The 17,217-nt window shown below is 31.8% G+C and overlaps 2 protein-coding genes across 5 annotated transcripts in view; both read left to right on the top strand.

The window, feature by feature from the left end:
- Positions 1-17,217, top strand: part of LOC107644127 (pentatricopeptide repeat-containing protein At1g62930, chloroplastic) — a 49,245-nt gene that overhangs the window by 21,084 nt on the left and 10,944 nt on the right. The gene's annotated exons all lie outside the window — the stretch shown is intronic.
- Positions 1-17,217, top strand: part of LOC107641105 (pentatricopeptide repeat-containing protein At3g22470, mitochondrial-like) — a gene marked incomplete at its 3' end in the record, with an annotated part of 32,777 nt that overhangs the window by 6,146 nt on the left and 9,414 nt on the right. Inside the window, exon 2 of the mRNA XM_016344611.2 lies at positions 2,939-2,944. The remainder of the gene's footprint in view (positions 1-2,938; positions 2,945-17,217) is intronic.

Genomic DNA, 17,217 nt, shown 5'->3' with positions numbered 1-17,217 from the left:
TCAGATTAGTCCTGACTTTGGCAACCATGAAGTACTGACTCATACACCAACTAGATGTCAATAATTCTTTCTTACATAGTGATCTCTCAGAAGATGTTTATATGCCTCTACCCCTGAAATTGTGGCAACTCTCCGAAATCAATGTTGCAAATTGTTGAAATCTCTATACGGTTTACGACAATCTAGTTACATGTGGTATGAGAAACTCTCCAGTCTTTTACTATCTCATGGATACCAACAGATTATTTCTTATTATAGTTTGTTTGTTAAATTTATTAGTGCTGAAATCTCTATTCTTCTAGTTTATGTTGATGATATTGTTATAACCAAGATTCTGAAAACCGTACCGGACCGGCCGGTTCGACCAGTTTAACCGCGAACTGGCAATGCAAACGGTCTGGTCCTCCTCTAAAAACCGCCTTAAGAAGAACCGCTGAAGAACCGGTGAACTGGCCAAAAACCGGCTGGTTGGGCCAAACTGGTGACCGGCCGGTTCTGCTGAACGACGACGTTTTATAGTTTTTTTAAAAAAACAAAAAATTAACCCGACCCGACCCGCTCGTGGAGCACCCCACCCCCTCTTCCCCCGACCCCATTCATGCATGATTCATCTGAATCATCTCACAGTGAGAATGAGTGAACACTAGCCACCCTGAACCCTAGCCGCCCAGTCGCCCTCCTTTGTCGCCGCGGTCTCAGGTCGTCAGCGCCACCGCCGTCTCCTGGTCCTCAGCCCCAGTAACCCTCCATCGTCGCTTGGTTCCCTGCCCAGTAGCCTTCCATCTCCATCATCTTCATCTTCTCAACACCAACAGGCAGTAGCCCTCTCATCGTCTTCATCGTCGCGCAGTCCTCAACAGTCAACACCAGTAGCCCTCCATCGACCCCAGGTGAGTGACTCGTCCTCTGCTCATCTTCTTTGTTCTTCGCCTCTGCTCATCTTCTTTAGTATAAGAAACATGAAATTGATACTGTGTGAACTTCCTCTGTGGCTCTGTGACCTTAGATTTATGTTTAATTTTCTGTGAACTTCCTCTGTGAACTTCGAGTATCTGTTCAATTTCTATGAACTTCCTCTGTGAACTTCCTCTGTTCATCTTCTTCCTTCTTCGTTCCTCTGCTCAATTTCTGTTTGTTGGTTAGCACGAGAAATAAATAATCTAAAAATTAACTGGCTGTTCTTCTATTTTGTAACTCAATTTATGTTTGTTGCTCAATTTCTGTTTGTTGCTCAATTTTTGTTCGTTCCTCTGCTCAAATTTGTTACTCTATTTTGTAAATAAGCTGAAATTTGTTGCTCAATTTCTGTTCGTTCCTTTGCTAAATAAGCTGATATTTGTTACTCTGTTTTGTACTTTGTTAATGCTGGAAACTTACTCGGTTTTGCATAATTGTTGACTGGCTGAATTGCTGTAGGCAGAATTATTAATATTCATTGTGTAGGCAGAATTGTTAATGTTCATTGTGTAGGCAGAATTGTTAATGTTCATTGCTGTGGCTATTTTTATGTATGCACACAAATTTTCTCTTTCAAAGATTAGAATACACATACATATACTCTTTAAGAAATTCCAAACCAGCATTTTAGATGGCAGCACTCCTAATTGCAATGGATCTAAACAAGCCACTTGCAAAGTGTATTAATTGATAGGTGTAATTGGAGTTTATTTGATAATGAGTTGTATAAATTGATGTATATAGGTAATGTCCAACTTTGAGCATCTGACTATTGACTCTAAAGGAGTAGAGTGGTTAATGAGCAACACACGCAAGTACCGCTTTACCTCTTTGAAACAACTTCACTTGCACACATGGCAGAGACATCATGACCAGACTCTATACTGCTTCCTCCACAAAATTCCTAATCTACAAATCTTTCAATTGGGTTATGATAATAACATTAAAGAGTTCGTGCCAAGTGGAAACACCGCACCGAAGCAAAGATTGGAACCGTATTACTTCTTAAGGAATTAACTTTGTGAGCAGAAGAGATAGAGGATATTGGATTTGAAAGAGATCCTGCTCTTCAGAGATCACTGCACCGCTTGGTCTTCAGAGTTCTTGCGGATTTTGATGATTGATAAACCATGATGTTGGGATTTAATATTTAGATATGCTTTTATTACTATTTAACTTTTGAGTTTGGATTTTGATAAGATCATATGTATTTAGTTGATGATATTTTATGTAGTGTTTTAAATTTCGAAGATATTTTAAGATTTATATAGACTATAATTATATTTTAGGGTATTTATTTATAATTTATTTATTATTCTATTCTAAAACGGTTTTTTCGGTTGAACTACCGGTTGGACCGGTTAGACCAGTAAACCAGTGAACCAGTAACTAGAGCGGTTTGATGATCGGTCCGGTTTTTTGAACCTTGGTTATAACTGAAAATTCTATTTCTGAACCTGTTGTTGTTAAAACAATTTTGAACCAGCATTTCAAAATTAAAGATTTGGATTCTTTGAAATATTTTTGGGTATCGAAGTTGCTCAATCAGAAAAAAAGAATTTTTCTCTCTCAAAGAAAATTTTGTCATGAACTTTTAGAATACTCTGGCTTGTTAGGCGCCAAACTAGCTTCTATTCCCATGAATAGTGCTACAAAACTTCATCAGGATGACAACCCCCTTCTCTCGGATCCCTTTGTCTATCGACGTTTGGTTGGTCACCTCATATATCTTACACTTCGAGACTAGACATCATGTATTGCAACACAACAATTAAGTCAATTTATTGGCGTTTCCTACTCGGTCTCATCTTCAAGCCGCAAAGTGAGTTTTGAGTTACTTAAAGAGTAGCCGCGGAAAAGGAATTTTCTTTCCCAGAAGTTCAGATTCTCGGCTTTAGTGACTTTGATTGGTTCGGATGTTCTGACACTCAGCGATCTTTAAGAGGCTATTGTTTCTTCTTGGGCAGATCTTTTGTAATACCCAACCACACAGAGCCTTATGTTTAAGTCGTAAAGTAGAGATGGCGATGTATTACGACCTCAAAAAGAAAAGACATATATAAATATATTTGAAAGAAATTATAACTAGGAGCCTTGAAGAAGTAGCTAAGCAAAAGCGTAACAGAAAAAAAAATCGCATCGCACTCGTACGGATACACATAATATGAACACCTGTTTCTCCATTGTCAACCTCTAGGAGGGACTTACACAAAATATACAGGGCGGAGAATACATATACATATAAATACAACTAGCAGCAAAATACTAAATCCCAAGAGTATAGTTTTTCGCTTCCGGAAGGTCTCTAGAATACTTAGCGATGTGCCTCTCGACCTGCATATGAAAAACAGCAGAATATGTATGGAATGAGAACCGGGGTTCTCAGTATGGTAAAGGTTCTCACATAGATAATATATAAGGTCTCGGAAAAATCAGAGGCATTTCTAGAACTCCGAAACTCAGATTAAACTTAAAATTTATGCTAAGCCAGAAAGTTTGGTAGTCTATCTAAGAGAATTCTAGCTTCTAAACTAACTCTTCACTTTCTGTCTGCTTCAAACTTCCTAATCACCGGGTGGAACAACTCTCATCACGCCTCCACCATATGAGGGGTCTCTCAGATACACATACAAATCAAACAAAGAAAATACAGATAAGGGTACAGATACAACAAGTAGAGCAAGTAGCAGATAATTATAGTTAAGCAGTTAGGCAAACTAAAATAATGCACACTCAAGCAAAACATACAAATGTATATGATGCATGCTTGTCCTATGGCTGATGAGTCTCATCTGTCGGTTAAATAGCCAAACCCGACATGTTCGGTAGCAAACTTTAGACGGTCCCTCTGTGCGCGCATCCCCAAGATAAAAAATATCCACAGGGAGAACCCCAAGCTCAAATTGCCCATGGGAGAATTCGGGAAGTTAAAGTAGCCGGTCACATTTTGCAACAGATGATTAACAGAGTATTGAGTCTAAACCTGGAGCAAGTGGTGGAAGCCACTGCGTCTACCCAGAAAAACTCATATCTCAGATAATAGAAGTGCATATGCCATATAATTCAATCAATCATCAATCATCATCGATACAGCCATCATTCACATCACATTCAATATTTCAGCACTTCATCAGTTACAATTCTTCACTTTACAACCTTAATATTAATTTGACTTATTCAACATGTTTATCCTTACTCCACAGCCTAAAAACTAATTATCGGGTCTTAAAAGGTTGTTACAAGGGTTTGAAAAGGTAAAGGAATGGTTTAAAACTCAAAAATACACTTTTTGAAAAACAGGGAATTCTCGCGTATGCATGTATGTGTCCGCGTACGCATGGCGTCAAGCTTTGGCAAACTCTCGTACGCAACCACCTAATGCGTACGCGAGTGTGTTGACAGAACGAAATCTTCGTGTATGCATGCATGTTTTCGCGTACACAGGATGTGAAAATGCCAAAGTCGCGTACGCATGCACTGTTCGCGTACGCGAGGATGTTGGGCAGAACCCAATCCTCACATACACATAGGGTCTTTTGTGTACGCATACATCAAAATTTCAGCAAAAGCTATCAAGTTACATAAATCAGTTTTTACACACCCTTCTTATATTCATCCTAGTCCTACATCAGTCCTAGTCACACCTGTCTTTCTGGAAGCAATTATCACTTATGGTGTCGATCCTTCACCATGCCTATAATTTTCAAAAATAAACAAGATTTTCTAAATGATTCTATACCTTATCCCTTACCTGCTGATCCTCTTTTTTCTAGGGAGCACGACAATAACTTGGTTCTATCCTGACTCTTCTATTTTTTGTCCCTTTCTATTACATAGAGCGTCATCTACTTGTCCATTGCCTTCTCTGTTTGGACGGAATTAAAAAAAGGATTTTCTCAAAGTGACCTGCTCAGTATTACATAATTGCGAGAAGAAATCTATGTGCTAAAATAAGGCACTCTCTCTGTTACCAAATTTCATATCTCATTGAAGACTTTTTTGGGAGGATTTTGAAAATTCACTCCCTCTTCCTACATGCAGTTGTTCAGCAAAAACATATAGAACTTAAGATTTCATTATTCGCTTCCTTAAGGGGCTAGACGAACAGTTCTCTATGGTTAGGTTTCATCTCCTTCTTCTTGACCCATTGCCGGCAGTAACTCGTGTTTTTGTTCTTGTGATCCAACATGAATGACAATTACAAGCTGCAGCTAGATTTCTCGATGATCCATGCTCCATTGCTACTGCTGTTGACTCTCAGCGCCCTCTATTTGGCCACGGTCATGGCTTCTCTTCCACCAACACGGGACGTGGCGGTGGCTCTTCCTCAAAGCTCTACTCGTATTGTGGCTCTTTTACCAACACAAATTTCTCCTATTATTGTTTATATTAAATGACTCTCACATTACTACTTTTTATAAAAATATTGTTCAATTTTCACCATTCTTAATTTTTCATTATGTTCTTTATTTACCTTATTTCAATTTCAATATTATCTCCATCTCAAAAATTATTTCCGTACTTAAATGTGTACTAACTTTTTTTTTATCTTTTTTTTTTTTTGCACTTTACATGCCAACAATTTGAGGACGATTAGTTTGGGTAGAATGAGAGAGAAATTATATGTGTAAACCCTGTGAAATTAATAAATAATTAGCCAATATATTAATTATTATTCAAAGAGATTAGAAAATTAATTTTTTATAATTTAGAGGAGTAGAAATATTAAAAATATAAATTTTGACACTAATTTTAAAGATTTTAGCCCAAAACTAGGCCAACGGACCGAGCCGATTGGACCAAACCCAAACTGACCCAAAGTCCAACCTATAAAACACCTAAAACGGATCTTCATCTTCTTCATTACTGCAAACCCGTTCAGAAGAGAAGATTAGTGTAACAAAATTCCTAACTCTCCCTTCCAAAAATTCTAACGTCCATAACGTTCAATCCAGAGTTCTGATTGACGAGTCATTAGTGGCCACGCGTTCGTCTTGGAATTCTCTTCAATTATATCCAAAGAAAATGGTAAAAAATTTGCATTTCTCACCCAATTCTTTCCCTCCTCAATTTCGAGATTTTAGAGTTTGGGTATTGAGGAATCGAATGATTTTGATAGTTTAGGTGAACTCTTGCAGTAGAACATCATTGGGTTTTATCCAATTAATCTGTGGGTAAGGTAAAAAACTGTTAAACCCTTATGAATCATTGAGTTAGTGAATCCTATGATTATTATAGTGATATTGTGTGAAATAGATTGTGTTCTGGTTGGTTTGACGTTCAATCGGGTGGTTCAGAATGAAATCCGGATAATTAGGCTTGAGGAATTGACGTTTGGAAGGTTGGAGCTTGTGAAAGGAGAGATTTTTGAGGTGTTCCGAGCTTAGAGAGGAATCGGCCAAGGTATGTTTTTGGTTTTTCGTAGTTAATATTTAATATCACATGAAAACTTAGGCTAGAAGACATTAAGATAGGAATGAACTGAATGAATTATTAATGGATTGTGTATATAGTATATGATGTGTGGTTCAGTTTTTGTAAATAATTTGCTATTGAAATTGGTTGGTTTTGGAAAAAGTTTTAATATTGGAATTTATTTGATTTTGAAATAATTTGATACTAGAAATGATTTGAATGACTGAGATGTGTTTGGTTTAGTGGTTGGGACCCTTGAAGGATGGCATAAGTTTGAGTTTTAGAGGAGATACTGCCGAAATTTCCATAAAAATTAGAATTTTGATTTGAAGTGTTATTTTAAAAAGAAAAAGATTATTATGTGGCTTGTATATTTGAGACTATTTGTTGACCCTCTGTCGCAAGATGGGATCGGACACTTTAACTCCCCGGGTTCTCCCATGGGCATGCATATATATATGGATTTTGAAATATTATATTATTAAGTTTGGAGTTTGACTCCATGGAATATTATATTTGAGCTTGGAGTTTGACTCCATGGATATTTTTTTTGAGCTTGGGGATGCGCGTACAAAGGGACTGTCCAATGGTTAACTACGAGGACATGTCGGGTTGGCTATATAACCGACAGATGAGACTCATCAGCCATAGAACAGATATACATCATATGCATTTGTATGTTTTGCTTGAGTATACATTGTTTTGGTTTGCTTAATTGCTTAACTCTGCTTATTTGCTACTTGTTCTATTTGCTGTAATTGCACCTCTATCTGTGTTTTCCTTGCTTAAATTGTATGTGTATGTTTTCTAAGAGACTCCTCTTGACGGATGTGTGAGGGGGGTGTTCCACCGGTGATTCAAAAAATTGGAGGAGACAGAAAGTGAAGTGTTAAGTTAAAGTTATATTTAGAACTTGAACACCTTAGATAACTTACTTAATTTCTAGTTTAGTTGGATCTTCAAGTTGAAATTAGAGTGTCGGAGTTCTAGGAATGCCTTTGGCTTTTCCGGGACCTTTTATATTAACTATGTGGGTACCTTTACCATGCTGAGAACCTCCGGTTCTCATTTTATATATATTCTATTGTTTTTCAGATGCAGGTCGAGAGGCACCTCGTTGAGTGTCTGGAGACCCTCCTTACAAGCGAAAAACTGTCTTTTGGGCTGTTATATTTTGTTTTAGGCTATGTATATATGTATATAGAATCTCCGCATGTATATTTTGTATTTTGTCCTCTTAGAGGTTTCAGGCTGGCCTTAGCTTCACAGGTCGAGTCTGGAGTTTAATATCCGTGTTTTGAAATTCTGATCTGTATATTATATTTTTAGCCTTTTTTTTCTCCCACCTATCCGTTTTATGATTAACCTTGCGAGTGTGACACGATTTTCTGTTTTCGCTTTTGTTTAGCTTATTCTTCAAGACTCCAAAATATGAATTCTTTCAACTATATTTATGTACATATTTTACTTTTAGAGGTCGTAATATCTCGTCAATTCTACTTTACGACTTAAGCGTAAGACTCTGTGTGGTAGGGTGTTACAATATGTCCTTGAACGCAACTTCATCAATAATCCATCAACTACATATTCTATAAATTCCATCCAATTCTCATTCATTACACTTTTAAATATATGCATTTTTGTTTAGGACATCTTTTTAGATAAAGACTCAATCATTTACATAGACATTTTTCTTTTATTTTTATGCATCATGATGAGGTTCATGATATTTGTCATCTTTTTAAGCGAAAGAAACTTTTATTTTCTCAAAACTTTAATAAAGCTAATACAAATTTTGATTTATTACATTTTGATATTTGGGTCCGTTTCGATAAAATTCTATTCATAATTCTATTCCGAGAGAATTACTTGTTAAGCTTCCCTGCACTGTTATTATCATCTTTAAATCTTTTCATTTTACTATGCAGTAACTACGGGCTAACGTAGCCATCTAATGTATTTTGTATCAAATATCTAGAGTTATTTTGCAAACATCTTCACATTTTTTTGTGTTCATGCAGGCCTGCAAGGCTCTAACTGAGGCGCATTTTACAAATGCGATTAACTTTGACAAAACAAAGTCATTGATTTTCTTCGTCATATAGAGCAAGTGAATGTTTCTTTAATCCAAGGTCCAAATATCCATGGGTAACAAAAAATCAAGCGTTGATTGAACTAATATTGATTTGCATATATAAAACAATTTGCTTTCCTGTATTTAAAGTATGTGTCAACTTCTGAAGCTTCATCTAACTTGTTCACATTCCCGGTTATTCATTCTATATCCATTTGGATTTGATAAGTGTGCATCTCATCATTTATAAATAGAAAACATGAAGTTTGAGACAAGAACCTGATATAGCATGTTTATTTTTGAATTCTAGCTTTTTAATCTTGCAACTGCACCTGGGATAACTTCCTTTTTCTGTTTTGCTTCCATCTTAAAAGTTTTTTAATGCTGCTAGTGCTAAACCATTTTTTATTGTGCTTCTCAAAATATGGCTGCAATTGGAATTGCAGACCATAGTTTAAAATTATATTCAAATCAATTAAAGCAACATAAATTAACTTGATAATGTTCAATATTAAAAGGTCTTTCATTTAGGATTGGGACCTTTAGTGTAATAGATTGACAAAGACATGAAAGTACAGTTTAGAAACTAATCAAGTTAAAAATATCTAAATAAAAATAAGATCAATAATGGAGAAATAATTCAGTTGGTGCTGATAGCTAATTAAATACTATTAAAGTTGCAGGGAAATTTGGTGAACAAAATTTTGGAGCTTAGTTTGTGTGTATGCTTTAAATTTTTTTCTCGATGTGTATTTGTCTTTCTTTTTTTTTTGAATAAATGAGCTCAACACAGTAATGTGGAGCGACAGACAAAAAACTCAGATAACAAAGCAACAAACAATATAAACAGAATCCCTGTTGTTATCTTCGGCATTGTCATCAACAACAGAAGAGATCCGCACTACGCCACTCTCTATAATTGGTCAAAGATTTGTAAAACACCTCTTGAACACCTGCTTCCTTATTGTTAAATATCCGTCCATTTCTCTCAAGCCAAACATTTCATGACTGCAAAAAAAAAAAAAAAACATATAAGCCACTTGTTGCGCTCCTCTTTCTTGCTAATGACACCCGTCCAACTCTCAAAGTACTCTTTTAGTGAACCCAGAACATACCACAACCTCCCAAATTCAGATAGCCATTCACACCACACCTGCCAGGTAAACTCACAACCAAGAAACAAGTGGTGAATATGTTCCACTAATTGCATATCTTGGACCCAAGTCTTAAAATCTTCTGCAGACGCTGTTAATCTGTTCTGATCTTTCCTCTCTTCAATCTTTAGCACATCGGGACTTGACATAACCCGGCTAAAAAGCTCAGTTCCTCCCACACAGCCAGTTTCTCCACTTTAGTATGAGCACCATATACTAAACAGAAAGCACAATTGAATTCATTTTTTGATAGGACTCCTTCAATACATAACCATCTCTCCCTTTATAACAGTTATTCATTTTAAACAGCAATTCACCCACATTAATAATAGACCTCCGGATGAGTCTTCCGACCCTACAAACTCCCACCCCACAGCATCACTCCCCCAAATATTAGCTATATCAAACTTAGTCACAATTTGAATCTTAGTTTCAACCAAACCTAACATATTCAGTTTTTGCTTCTTTTTTAATTCTTTCACCATACTCGACTTTCCAACACCCCGTAATCCCTTAACATTCCAAGTGCTAAAAATCATTTTAAAATAATTTTAACATTATTTGTTTTATAATTTGGATTTTGAGGTTTAACGCTAATGTAACAGTAGTTGGTTTGCTTGGACTATCAAATTTTTATTAATATTGTTATTTATAGATTCTGTAGTTGTTATGCCTTAAATGCAATTTTCTAACGACATATTGTTCAATTGATAATTTATAGATTTAACTAACATGTGTTTTAGGGCACATGATAAATTTATTATTAATGAAAAATTTTTATTTAATGAAGTCAAAACAAATACATTGAAAATTTGAATATTTATATTTTTAATAAAAATTTTTCACTAATAACAAACTTATCATGTGTCCTTAGAAATTAGAACACATGTTAACTAAATCCAATTTATTCTAGATAAGAAGACTAAATATATAATACCCTAAGTTTATTATGTTAATAAAGTCATGTATTATTAAACTTAAAACATTATGTTTGGGAAATATTAAAATAGTTTTGGTGGTTATCTTTATTATTTTTAAATAATATTCATATTTATTAAATTTTAGGGTATTTCTATTAGTATTGTAAAAATTGTTCTCTTTTAAAATTTGTGTTATTAATTAAGTTTCTGATTATTATCTGAGTTGATAAATTAATTTAGTTAAAAGTTTTGTATAAAGATATTCTATTTTCACAAGCCTAATAAAAATAAAATTTCTACAATTGCTATATATTTATATATTATAATAATTATACAGTAAATATAAAAAATAAAATTGCCTTTAACAACAGAATCTGTGTTTGTAATTATTTTGTTTTTTTAATTAGAATAAAGTATCGTTTTTGTCCCCAACGTTTGGGGTAAATCCTATTTGTGTCCCTAACGTTTAAATCGTTCTATTTGTATCCTAACGTTTGTAAAAGTGATTCAATGTTATCCTGCCATCAATTATACATCTGTGCGCTTTAGTTTGGGTTTTAAAAATCTCTTCTTGAAGTTAGAATACAAATGTCTGGGATAGAATCGATGATCTACTCCAAAAAATAGCTCATCAAATGTTGAAACTAATTTCTACAACATTTACATAATTCACTTTTTTAGGGACATAATTGAATCTAAACACAAATAGTGGGTATAATATTAAAATCGAACACATCCAAGTGAGACCTAATTGAGAATGAATACATCCAAGTGAGAATAATTGAAAAATATAATCTGATTTGTTAATATAATTGATGGGCAATTTACGTAAATAAATTGTTACACCTTTAAAATTATGCAAATGCATTGTTTCCAAAATAAAGACGCAAATGCATTGTTTTACGTATCTATAGAAACCGCTACTGGCAATAGCGGTTTACAGAAACACAGAATCCGCTGCTGCCAGCCACGGATTACGTTGAAATGTGGCAGCATGGAAACTGTTGTAGCCTGCTGCGGTTTTTGCTTGATTTGAGTTGGTCATAAACCACTACTGCAGTAGCGGTTTATTGTATTGGAATACGTACGTAAACAGCTGGAGGTAGCAACGGTTTACTTTAAGTATGGGTTGTATTCTTTGCTGTTGATTTGCATTTGAAGTTCTAGCTAAATGATTTTTTTTATTTGTGCAACTTTGTTGTCTTATGCCAAAAACTAATGTAATGGGAAAATAAAATTTCAACAGTATTAAGATCAATTATCTGAATCACTTTTCACCTTTCATCGACTCAATGATAGTTTGATAATTTGATTTGTCACACAGAAAAATACTACTTTCCAAAAAAATCTCAAAAGAACTTTCTAGTAAGAATTTCTTAAAAAGCATAACAATTCTAGTTAAGTTGAGGACTCTATAGAATTCGCGCTATATTAAGTATCCAATCAGCAAATGCTTCGATAAAATATGCCGTCATCCGCTGCATAATATCGCTATCGGGTGAGACAAGCATGAAACTTTGTCCAAGTAAAACATTTGTATTTTTAACATTATCAATGATTTGCATAAGTAAAAAGCAAATTGATTAAGCACAAACCCTTTTTCTCATATTTAGTTCCTTAAAATAGGACGTGGAGATCCCAAAACTAGATGAAGTTGATATCATTATGATTATTATAACACAAAATCACAACTAATATATCTCGCACGGGAATTATAGAGTGAAATTAAACGGCTGCACGATTTATTTAGCCGTTTTTTCTATTATTTTATAGAGAAGTATAATTATTATGATAGGTATTAGTAATTTTATTTTTTTTTTAATTTATAAAAATAATTCATAAGAATATAAAATTTTACCAAATAATATGTATTTAAAAAATTATCTTTACATTTTAGCCATTAAATTAGCTTTTGGCATAAGACAACAAAGTTGCACAAATAAAAAAAATTCATTTAGCTAGAACCTCAAATGCAAATCAGCAGTAAAGAACACAACACATATTTAACGTAAAGCCTCCAACGGTTTACGCATGTGTTTCAATACAGATAAACCGCTACTGCAAGTAGCGGTTTATGACCAACTCAAATCAAGCAGAAATCGCGGTAGGCTACAGCGGTTTTCATGCTGCCACATTTCAACGTAATCCGCGGCTCGCAGCAGTGGATTCTATATTTCTGTAAACCGCTACTACTAGTAGCGGTTTCTATAGATACATAAAACAATGCATTTACGTCTTCATTTTGGAAACAATGCATTTGCGTAATTTTAAAGGTGTAACAATTTATTTACGTAAATTGCAACGTTAAGGATATAAATAGGACGATTTAAACGTTAGGAACACAAATAAGACTTACACTAAACGTTGAGCACAAAAACGATACTTTACTCTTTTAATTATTATTAGTGTTAGTGGTATTGTTCATATTGTTATCGATTGATATTGTGCAAGAAAAAAAAATGACATCAAAATTATCTATACCAATATATAATGGGGATACGGAAATTTGGTATCCAATTCTTTCTCCCTATTTTACCCCTATTTTTTTTATTAAAAACGACTTTATCCCACGACAGAACTTAAAAACTGATTTCAATAAAAAAAACTGCTACTACGTACTCAATTCTTTTTATTTTATTTTATTTTTTCAAAAACTGGCTTTTACCCCACGACAGATTTAAAACTGATTCACTTTCAACCCACGACAGAGTTTAAAGTTGAAACACTTTCAATAAAAAACTATTAATACGTACTCAATTTAAATACGGATTCACTTTCAATAAAAAAACTTCTGTGCCTTCAATCATACTTTACCCAAGAGAGTTAAATATCTGTTTCACTTTCAATCGTGCTCTTGCAATCGTTTTTCTTCTTTGTGTCTTAGCTACCTATAATTGGAATTCAACGAATCAGCAATCACATTATATCAACTAATATAATTCCTATTCCAAATTCATTGCCAAGTACATGATTAACTACAATTAGATAAATGATCAGAGCAACCCATCATCATCGTCATCATTTTGTTTCAGGTAACATAAAACTTAACATGTATTATGATCATTTAATTTTTTTGGGCTATAAATTTAATATTTGTATTCTACTCTTTGAAAAATCTAGGATTTTAAGCGCAATGGAGTTGGTCCAAATCACAGACGTCATAGTAACATAATTAGTTGGTATTCTATAACAAAATTAATTAAATTAATATACACTATTTATATATTTTTTATGCTTATTATTTAACGTAAAAAAAAACTTACATATAACAAAACACTCCTTGATAAAATTAAATACAAAAATACTACGTTATAAGATAATTATAAAAAGTTGTCAAACATAATAATTTTATTATCAAAATAATATTTATATATTGTGTTAAATTAATGTAACATAATGATTTTTAATATACTTTAATTTAATTTTTTTAGTTTTTATTTTAATTTATATTTTCATATTTTAAAATTTTGATAATAATACATATTTTTTATAATTTTAAAATAAAATCAGGAGAAATTTGACTTAAATACAAACATAATGATAGAAGAAGAATACAAGAATATTGATATTTCATCTCATGTATTTAAAAATACATGGTATAAGTAAAAATTAATCCTTCTTACTATAAAATTATTGTCCATTTAAAAATTTAACAAATGCCAAAATTTGATCACGGTAAAATGGGTAATAATTTTATAAAGGGGTAAGTACGATTTTGGTCCCTTAAGTTTAGTGCTAGAATCGAATTCGTCCCTCTTGTTATTTTGCCATTAAAGTCGTCCTTAATGTTTTTTTTCGTATTAAAATCGTCATTTTCAATAAAATTTTTTGTTTTATTCCTAAACTACCCCTATCCTATTTTAATAATAAAAATTTATGTTGGTAGTGGTGAGGGTATTTTTGTCCAAAAAAAATAAAAATGACAATTTTAATACGAAAAAAAACATTAAGGACGACTTTAATGGCAAAATAACAAGAGGGACGAATTCGATTCTGGCACTAAACTTAAGGGACCAAAATCGTACTTACCCCTTTTATAAAAAATCTAATACTATATTAAATATTACAAACAGTGATTGGATAAATAATTTTTAAATTCTAAAATTAAAAACATAGATAAGGCTTTACATATTTACATGAGTTACTGAATCAATTTTTATTGAATAACTATCTTAAATATCAATTGTAAGAAAATGCTACTATATCAGTCAATAATAATAATCATGAGACACGTAACATTATTTATCATTAAAAAATATATTAATTTAATAATATTAAATATGTAATAAATTTCTAATGTGAAATGTTAACATATAAACACAAAAAATAAAGATAAATTAGAGTATAACAAATAAACTAGTTTTTAAAAAATATTTCTTCCATCTTAATGGACAAAATACTCATCATATTGTTAATTTATCATAATAAATTAAAAAAATAAATTTAAAAATGTCACAAATTAATGGACGATATTTAAACTTTGAAAAAAATCAATAGAAAAAAATATAATAGAAGCATATTATTTTTAAAATATTCTCTGTTTCAGAATAAAATTAAACAAATTTAAAATAATTAAAATTACCTTTATACGCGACATAAAAGTTAACTTTAATCATGATAACTAATTTTACTCTTATGAATTCAAATTATGCTTATTATCTGTATTGTTCTTTAAAAATATAGGTCTGAAATCACATTATAATAAAGCTGTTCAAGTAAAAGATGTGGTGATGTCCTAACTGATTAGTACCCTATATATTTAAAACATGTAATCACGTCGTTTTAAGTCATTTTGCCTATACATTAAATCTTAATATAGAAGATTAACAAAATTAATTAACTTAATTTACACGATTTGATTTGATTTCTAAGAACTAATTTTTAATTCTTTTAAGATAATCTACAACATATTAAGTTTGTATTTTTTTTCATATAAGTATAGGTCGAGACACCACTGCTACTAATTCAATGCCTCAATCAATCTCTTATAACGAACTAGTTACAAATGCTAAAAGTTATGCAAATATGAATAGTTAGTACTCACTTACTCTACTTATATTTGTTTTTAAGAAATTATTTTTATTTTTTTAATATATTATTCACTCTTCAAATTTATTAGATCACTATTTTTTTATTTTAATATTAACATGATCTTATTTATATCATATTTTAGTATTGGTGTTAATATATTATTCACCGTTTAAATTTGTCAAATAAGTATTTTTTTTCATCATTTCAAAATTAACGTACCCTTAGTTATATGATATTTTAGTTTTTATAATAATTTCTAATTGAATGTAATAAGAAAATATCTATAACAATATATAAAGCGGACAGAGGAGTTTGATATCCAATTTTTTTTTCTTAATTTACCCTTATTTTTATCATCTAAGATTACGTACTCAGTCACGTACTCACGTTCTGTAATTCTGCATTAACCCACGAGAGAATTATGTAAGTGCTTCCTTTTCAATCGTGAGAGAAATTTAAAAACTACTCACTTTCAATCGTAAAGTAAGATTATAAAAACTGCTCCAATTGCAATTGTTTGTTTTTCTTTTCATCTTCTTATCTTATGTTCTGATAGACAAATAAAAATGAAAAATTTAATAAATCAACAATCATGACAACATCGACCCACTTGGACAGAATATGCTAGGTGAAGAAGATAGAATATGAGCGACAACAACACCTAGCTAGAAGACGTGCAACTTATTGGAAGATGATTCAACAAAGAAAATAAGTTGCCATATCAACCGATACAACTCCTATCCCAACTCCTATCCCAACTTCATTGTCAAACACAGGTAGAGTTACCGATTAACTATAAATATAGGAGTAGTCGAATTAACTAATATTAATTGGTGTTTAAATTAAATTTAAGTTCTAATATTACTCCTAAAGAGAAATTTATTATTAAAATTTTTTTTGTAAGTCACGTTAAATTAAAAAAATTTTACCCATTTTTTCACAGTAACCAGATTAAGATTTTTCTATTGGAGGTAAATTATTGGTGCAGATTAAAATAGTTCAAAGAGGTAATTTTTTAAAAAATAAATTGACCCAGGATATTTTTTTCTTTTCAAATTATTATCATACTCTTTTAACATATTCTAAATATCTACATAACTGTCAATGAGCGTTCAAATTTAAGGTTTAATATTCTCCTTAACGGGAGAGGTTTATTATTAAAAAAATTTATTCTGTACATCAGTCAATTACATTGAATAAAAAAACTTCCACACATTTTTTACAATAACTTCATTAAGAGTTTTCTTTTGAATATAAATTAGTCATGCAAATTTTTTATTATCAATATGCTTTGAAAAGAATAAAAGTAGAATAATTTAACAAGGGGAATATTTTTTAAAAAAAATTTACATATAGTAATTTTATACCAACATATCATGATTTCCTTTGTATATAATATTCATTCTTCTAAGTTCATTTATGGAGTACCTTACAAAAATTATATTTAAGTAATTTTTTATCTTATAACTATTTTATATTTTGGAATTCAAAATTTTATATTTTTATTTTTATTCAAGGTTTATTGTTATATTTTATTTTAGTTTTGTTAATAAAAAGTATTTATGTTAGTTTTAATTTTTACTTTTTAGGATAAATAAAGAGATGGGACTTTTTTATAAATTAGATGATTGAAAAATTATTTGTTATAGAAAAAGTTAAGTCTATT

This window comes from Arachis ipaensis, chromosome B05, assembly GCF_000816755.2.
Source record: "Arachis ipaensis cultivar K30076 chromosome B05, Araip1.1, whole genome shotgun sequence".
Lineage (NCBI taxonomy): Eukaryota > Viridiplantae > Streptophyta > Magnoliopsida > Fabales > Fabaceae > Arachis > Arachis ipaensis.
The sequence above is the reverse complement of the archived record's forward strand: the minus strand, read 5'-3'. Positions and strand labels throughout refer to the sequence as shown.